The following is an 8,270-nucleotide window of genomic DNA, read 5'->3' on the forward strand; positions in this document are numbered from 1 at the left end:
GAGCTTTTATAGTGTCGCGCTTTGTCGTCCTTGTAATGTGCATTTCTTGTGAATTATTATTATTATTATTTATTATACCACATACTTTATACCTATTACTTCAAATAAATTGAATTCATAAAAACCTCTCCTTCTGTATTTTGTACTTATGGTTTTTATGGCACAGCAATGATGAATGTAAAGCACTCGATTAGCTTCACAATTGCGTATGAACAATTTTATTGGGGACACATGTATTTATTCCAATCTAGATTATGGTCAAACGAATGATTTCGCTTTCGATGCACTAATTACCGCAGTCCACAAATTTGCAACAACTCAAATGAGTTTACAAATGGGATATAAAACATTTGTGCAGCTATTTATGCAGAAACAGCTGCAGCCTTATTGCGCAGAGTTTCAGCTTTTCTCTTCCTTGCCTTAGCATTGGCATCCAATATTTTGTCATTCATCTTGCAGCAGTAGTTCTTCAATAAAATATTCGTGCTACACCACAAAAGGTGCCTTAACACAAATTCATATTTATGTCTATCCTCGCAGGCGTCGAACTCTGAGAAATCGTCACTTTATGTAAAGGCACTTGCTGTAATTGAGCAATTAACCTTTCCGTATTTTTCAAAAGTAATTATGTACAGAAGTTCTGAACATCTTACCCTTGAGTGCGCTAATACAATGAAGTCTGCGCGTGGTAGTGCCCTAATCCAGCCACTCTGGGCTTCACATTGCAGAAACTTAAAGATATTATTTTTCTGCCCAGATTTGTACATGTAATTGCTCCGGCAATTGGGCACGCAGCACTTATTAGGTATATCTTGGCACGGCACTCCATATTCCGGGGCAATGAAGACTCGCGGTACACACAATCGCAAGCACAGCACAAGTGTTGAGACTACATGCACTGGTCGCGTCTAGAAAAAATTTGCGTTTGGAAGCATGCTATTGCATGGCCGTTTAGGTTATAGTATAGGCAGTAAGCCCGCACACAAGTAACAAAATGGCTGAGCACTGGCTATGCTGGAAAAACAGTGGATACAATATGGCTGAGCACCGGTTATGCTGGAAAAACATTGGATACAAAATGGCTGAGCACCGGCTATGCTGGAAAAACATTGGATACAAAATGGCTAAACACTGGCTATGCTGGTAAAACATTGGATACAAGACGGCTGAGCACCGGCTATGCTGGAAGAACATTGGGTACAAAATGGCTAAACACTGGCTATGCTGGTAAAACATTGGATACAAGACGGCTGAGCACCGGCTATGCTGGAAAAACATAGGATACAAGACGGCTGAGCACCGGCTATGCTGGAAGAACATTGGGTACAAAATGGCCAAACACTGGCTATGCTGGAAAAACATTGGGTACAAAATGGCTGAGCACTGGCTATGCTGGTAAAACATTGGATACAACATGGCTGAGCACCGGCTATGCTGGAAGAACATTGGGTACAAAATGGCTAAACACTGGCTATGCTGGTAAAACATTGGATACAAGACGGCTGAGCACCGGCTATGCTGGAAGAACATTGGGTACAAGACGGCTGAGCACCGGCTATGCTGGAAAAACATTGGATACAAGACGGCTGAGCACCGGCTATGCTGGTAAAACATTGGATACAAGACGGCTGAGCACCGGCTATGCTGGAAAAACATTGGATACAAGACGGCTGAGCACTGGCTCTATGCTGGAAATACATCGGATACTACAATGGCAAAATGTAGGGCCAATGTAGGGCCAATATTGGCTTGAACATTGGCTGGACCTTGGATCGGGTTGCACTTTGCCAAAATGCCAAGATTGGGCCAACATTGGCACCAATGTTCGCCAGCATTGGGCCATGGTTGGTCCAATGCTGGCGTGCTGCCTGGGTTGTGTATGCACTTCGACAGCAGCCGTCAAGGACATGGGTGATATACATTACCTTTTGCAGGTAAATTGTAGGAAATCCGCGAGTTTAGTAGATCTACATGGAACTTTACTACTGGTTGTTACTGTGTGCGCTGTTAAAATGCAATGTAGTCCCGCTAATCCGCACTCCGCGTTTTTCTGCTACACGCCGCTGCCACCACATGCCCAGTGCAAAAAACAATACACAAGGTAGCATCAGTTAACTGCACATAAAAGGTAAACGATACAACGAAGAGGACGTGCGACTGTATGGTAACGGTGTGCTAGCTCTTAAGAGGTGACGTCCCGCGTAAACGAACGAAGTGAGAGCTTTTACATTAGTGACGTCATGTGCAGGAACCTGTTAGCTCCACGAGGTGTGAAGGGACCTGGGAAGCTTCGTTTCTTTACATTTTGGCAGTGGTTGAGACATCGTTTAGACCTGGTGGGTTTGGAATGCTCAACTGTGCTGAAGAAAATTCTAGACAATCGCTCTCCCGGGCGTGGCGAAAAACGTGGTTCTTCAGCAAGGGATGCAGCGATTCCATGGCACAAGCTGAGTAAATCAAGAAAATACTTTTAGTAGCATATTATTCGAGGAGTATAAGAAGAAGAATATTTACCACATACGTACACTCATGTAACTGGAACACCGAATAATGTAATCAAATCAGCTGTATTTCGTCCTGCGTAAGAATGACGTATTGAACGGGTCTCGTTGGGTGGCCAAGAAGGGAAGTTCCCAATGAGTTACTTTCGCTTCTCGTTATTGCGAACCTACGTAACTGTTTCTTGTTATTACAGGACAGGAATAAAGACGTAAGAGGGCACTTACGCAGGACCTGGCACCTCTGTGAACTGTTTATCCCACGTATATGACAGGAGTGCAGATGTAGAAGCATTTGCCGGCTCTGGGTGCCGTGGAAAATCTACGCGAGAATCGGCACCTGACGCAAGAGGGCATATATTGCGGGGATGTATTTTATCCCGCCATAGTATGCTTATCAAGAGGAGCCATGATTTTTCAGAATTCAGCTCACATTTTATGTATCTCTTGTAGACAGATGAAATCACAGAACTGATGCGCAGTCAATAAACATTTGCACATTTGGTTATTGCAGCAACAATTCAAATGCGCGTCTCCCCATTATCATTTGAGGGGCACAAAAATCTCGAATTAGAGCAATTACCTTGCACATGAGCACTCGCACTCCCTTAGCTTAGTTTACTGGTGACGGACAACAGTAATTACATGTGCTCAAGAAGGTAAACGTGAAGAAGCGCATGGATACCGTAAGCGCACATGGATACCCCGTTTATGTTCATCACGCAGCTAGCCGCAAGCCTCCTGCTGATAGCCTCAGGCAATGGTCCCGGTGAGACACGAAGCCTACGATGGAAAACGAGCTTTCTGCGCTTCCGCTTTGGGACCGCTTCGCCGCCGAGCCAGTCCTGCTGACATTGCACAGCAACAGCCAATTCTATCAGCACACTTTCCCGACCACTCCGGGCACCAGTTCGGTCTTCAACTCTACGTTCGTGGCGAATGAAACGCTTGGGGCCTTAAGAAGGGACGATACGTTCCGCGGCCCATAGAGGACGGCAGCTGGCCGCAAGGGCATATGGATGACCCGTTTGTGTTCATCGCGCGGTAAGAAAGTGCTTTAAACATTGCATGAATTCTAACGGGCTTTGTTTAAATGGGCTGCCGTGCACTAGGCTACTGCGTGAATTAATTCTTCACATAGTGCATCTCGTCAAGTTATTGCGACAAGCAGGATGCATAGAAACAAACCCGGGTCCTGACACATCCGAAATTTCACGGCAAGAACAACAAATCCTGAAGGATACAAAAGAAATGAAGGAAGAGCGCCTAACCGTAACGCACAAGAAACTCGAGCAACTCTACAACCATAGAGAAAAATTTTCATCTTTCGCGGAAACGGTCACTAATCTACAGAAAGTCGTTTCGACGCTAGAACTATGTCTAGACGACCCCCACTGTTACCCCCCCATCGATCGCTGAACACATGTAAAAGAGTCTTCTCTGATGAAGATCGCTTGAGCTTGAGCTAGGAAGAGTTCCTGGAGGGCTGGACAGAACACAACGTAATTCTTGTGCAAAGAATAAAGAACAAGCGATACAGCCAAGTTATTCCAACAAAACATCTCATCCTCACCTTTGCGTCGAGCGTGCTACCAGAAACCCTAGAAACGGTATATACCACAATTCGAGTCAGGCCTCACATCCCAAATCCCCGAAGTTGCTTCAAGTGTCAGAGATATGTCCGTGGTTCGCAAAGCTGCTGTGGCCGACTGACCTGTGCAAAATGTGGCGAACACGAACACGAATTCGACAACTGTAGTGGCACACTTCGCTGTCCCAACTGTGACAGTGGACACGCAGCATACTGTCGAACTTTCCCCACATGGAAAAAAGAAAAGAACATAATCACAATGAAAATGAAGGAGAACATCTCATTTCAAGCAGCGCGGAAACGTGTTTCCTTTTCCCATGCCTCAGGATGTGCCGAAGCGGCGCGCAAGGGGGCAACGTCGCAGCAGACTCCGGTACCGGCCCGGTCTACGAGAAGGGTGGTTGCGGCCGTGCCACCAGCCGCTTTGGCGTCAGCAGCCAGCGCTGCTGCGCCGTCCCTGAAGGAGTGCACATCGACCTCTAAGTTAGTGGCCTCCACGGCCCTACTTTTCGAGGCAAGGTCTACGGTGAAAATACCCTTTGAGCGGAAGTGCAGTGGCTCCAGAGTCGATGGACACAACCCCGAGCCAGACGGCGCATCCAGCGCCTCGGGAGCGGGGTGAATCTCGCGACCACTTCAAGAGAGGCAAAACCCGAATCATAGGGCGTGAAAAGGCTCTGTAAGTCAAATCTCCAACTTGACTTCTCTTAACAAATAGCATAAAAACACGAATATGGCTACACATATAATGCACTGGAACGTTAGAACTCTTATCTACAATCTCAATGACAATAAATAACTTTTACACAAATATAACCCAAAGGGGCTGTGTGTTCAGGAGACACATCTTACATCTTACAAACATCTTACAAACACACTTTCTTCGGCACTACACAATCTATCGTAAACACCGCAACGAGGCGCACGTCTTGTCCGGCGGTGTAGCAATAGTTGTTGACAAAACAGTAGCTTGTCATAATGTGTCAAGGGGTGCTTCTGTGTCACTGCTTCAAGGGGTGCTTCAGACACCCCTTGAAACAGTGTCAGTTCAGGCAATTCTTTTCAATAATTTAATCACAGATCGTTGTATATACAAACCCCCAAATTATCATCGCCGAAAAAGCGATTTTTATAACCTAGTTGATCAGCTCCCGGTCCCCTACCTACTCGCAGGCGATCTTAATGCCCACAACACCGTGTGGGGAGACAAGCGGCGCGACGCCAGAGGCCGTTTTATTGAAAATTTCCTTCTGAACTCCAGTGCGTGCCTCTTCAACAAGAAAGAGCCAACGTATTACAATATTACAATTCATATTCATCAATATATCTGTCAATTGGCTCTACTTCACTTATTCCGGACTTGGAATGGTATGTAACAAAAAATCCCTGTGGAAGTGACCACTTTCCTGTAATGTTAAATTCAATACGTCAACACTATTTCCCCCCACATACCCCCGGGTGGAAACTAGCCTCCGGCAAATGGAATCATTTTAAGGAATCAACTTACTTATCACGACATGTTATCACCGATTTTAGCATAGATGAAGCTGTGGCGTATTTTACTTGTTTTATGCTCGACGCAGGACAAAAATTTTTTCCACAAACACAAGGACTCTCATGCAAAAGACGGGTTCCCTGGTGGAATGAACAGTGCAGACTGGAACGAAACAAACAAAACAGAGCGTGGGGTTTGCTGCGGTGCTTCCAGATTGCAGAAAACCTCTAGAATTTAAACTGGCAAAATCACAAGGAAGGCGCACGTGGAGATAGGCAAGGAGGGCTAGCTGGGAGAGGTATAGCGGGAATCACTTCTTACACCAAAGCATAGAATTGCGTACGAAATTGCTTACAAAGCATAGAATTGCGTACGAAAGCTAAAGGGGCAACAAATCCACCCTTTTTCCTTAGTGGACGACGAAGGGACAACCTTAGTAGACCAGGCCAACCCTCCGGGCGAACACTTCTAACATGTACAAAGCTCCACACATTACACAAAATCATTCCTCAAATATAAACAATTAGCTGAACTTAAGGTACTGGATCGTAAATGCCGTCCGGATGAGCCATGCAACCGTCCTTTTAATATTGCCGAGCTGATAGCTGCATTGAACACATGTAAAAGCTCTGCACCGGGAGCTGATAGAATCATGTATAATAACAATAAAAACTTACACAAAGGCCCACAAATGACTCTTCTGGCACTTTTCAACTCTATCTAGGCTGCCCGATACCTCCCTTCCTCAGAGTAGGAATCTATTGTAATTCCCGTCTTGATGTTGGGTAAAGATCCTTTCTTGGCGGCAAGTTATCGGCCGATAGCTCTTACAAGTTGTCTGTGTAAGCTATTTGTAAAAATTACTAATTATAATCTAATACATTTCCTTGAACTAAACAATATGCTTGATTCTTATCAGTGTGGCTTTAGAGAAGGGCGGTCCACGACTGATCATCTTGTGCGCATTGAAGGAAATGTCCGTAATGCATTTGTACATAAACAGTTCTTGTCGATATTCCTCGATAGGGAGAACGCATATGACACAGCGGGGCGATACGGGATCTTGCGAGACTTGTCGGCATTGGGAATTCGTGGATATATGTTAAGCATACGAGAAAGCTATTTGTCCAAATCTACCTTCGCATGAAAATCGGAAATGTGTTGTCGCGACCTCTAATACAAGGAACTGGTGTACCCCAAGGAGGTGTGCTTAGCTGCACGCTCTTTATCGTGAAGATGAACACGGTTCGTGCCTCATTACCGCCAGCCATTTTTCATTTTGTTTACGTAGATGACATACAAATAGGTTTCAAATCCTGCAATCTTGCAGTATGTGTGAGGCAAGTACAATAGGGCTTGAACAAAGTGTCCAAATGGGCAGACGAAAACGGATTTAAAGTGAACCCCTACAAGAGTTCTTGCGTGCTTTTCACGAGAAACAAAGGGCTTATTGTAGTTTCCAGTATTGAAATGTATGGTCAGCGCATACCTGTGAATAAAGAACACAAGTTCTTAGGCATCATACATGATTGTAAGTTAACTTTTAATCCACACGTAAAGTATCTCAAGGTCAAATGCCTAAAAACAATGAACTTACTGAAAATTTTATCCAAAACCAACATGGGGCAGCGATAGAAATTGTTTCATGCAGCATTACAAGAGTCTGATTCGATCACGATTGGACTATGGTGCCGTGATTTACCATTCTGCCACCCCGAGCGCGCTAAAAATGCTTGCTCCGGTCCACCATCTAGGGATCCGACTGGCCATTGGCGCTTTGAGAACTAGTGCCATTGAAAGTTTATATGTAGAATCAAATTAGTGGTCACTCCATCTGCAGAGAACATACATCAGCCAAACATATTTTCTGAAAATTCACTCTAATCATGAACATTCATGTTTTAACTCTGTTAACGATATGACGTGTGCTACACTCTTTCGTAATCGTCCCTCTGTAACACAGTCCTGTTCAATGCGGGTGAGGGAGCTTAGCCTTGATATGGATGTTCCATTCCTCAGACGTCGACGCCTCCAACTAAGCTGCTACCTCCTTGGGAGTGCCAGCTGATACAGTGTGATATATCTTCCCTGTAAGTTACAAAGCACGCTCCAGAAATTGAAATCCAACTGCATTTCTTGTAGCTCCAGTACAAGCACTCCTGCACGAAGTTCTACACAGATGCATAAAAGTCACACATTGTGGTGTCGCATGCAGCCATCGCTCCATCCTTCTCGGAATCCGATTTACTGCATCCGGAAACCAATATCTTTACCGCTGAGGCCTACGCACTATTGTGGGCTGTTAAGCCTATAAGGAAATGAAAACTCTAAAAATCAGTTATATCTACGGACTTCCAAAGTGTTGTGAAGGCCTTGATGTCGTTCTGTAAGCAGAAAAATCCAGTAATAATGAACTCTATTCCGTGCTGTGTAAAGCGTATATATCTAACCAGCATGTGATTCTATACTGGGTACCTGGCCATAGGAGCATCGAGGGTAACGTTCAAGCGGACCAGATGGCCACATCAATTGCATCGCATGCTGTTAATCCTTCCGCTTCAGTCCCTGTCACAGATGTGAAGCCCTTCTTACGAAGAAAACTGCGAAACTACTACCAACGCTTGTGGGATGTGGAAACAAAAATTAAGCTGCACGTAATATATCCACAATTGAGGTTCTGGCCTTC

This window comes from Dermacentor albipictus, chromosome 2, assembly GCF_038994185.2.
Source record: "Dermacentor albipictus isolate Rhodes 1998 colony chromosome 2, USDA_Dalb.pri_finalv2, whole genome shotgun sequence".
NCBI lineage: Eukaryota > Metazoa > Arthropoda > Arachnida > Ixodida > Ixodidae > Dermacentor > Dermacentor albipictus.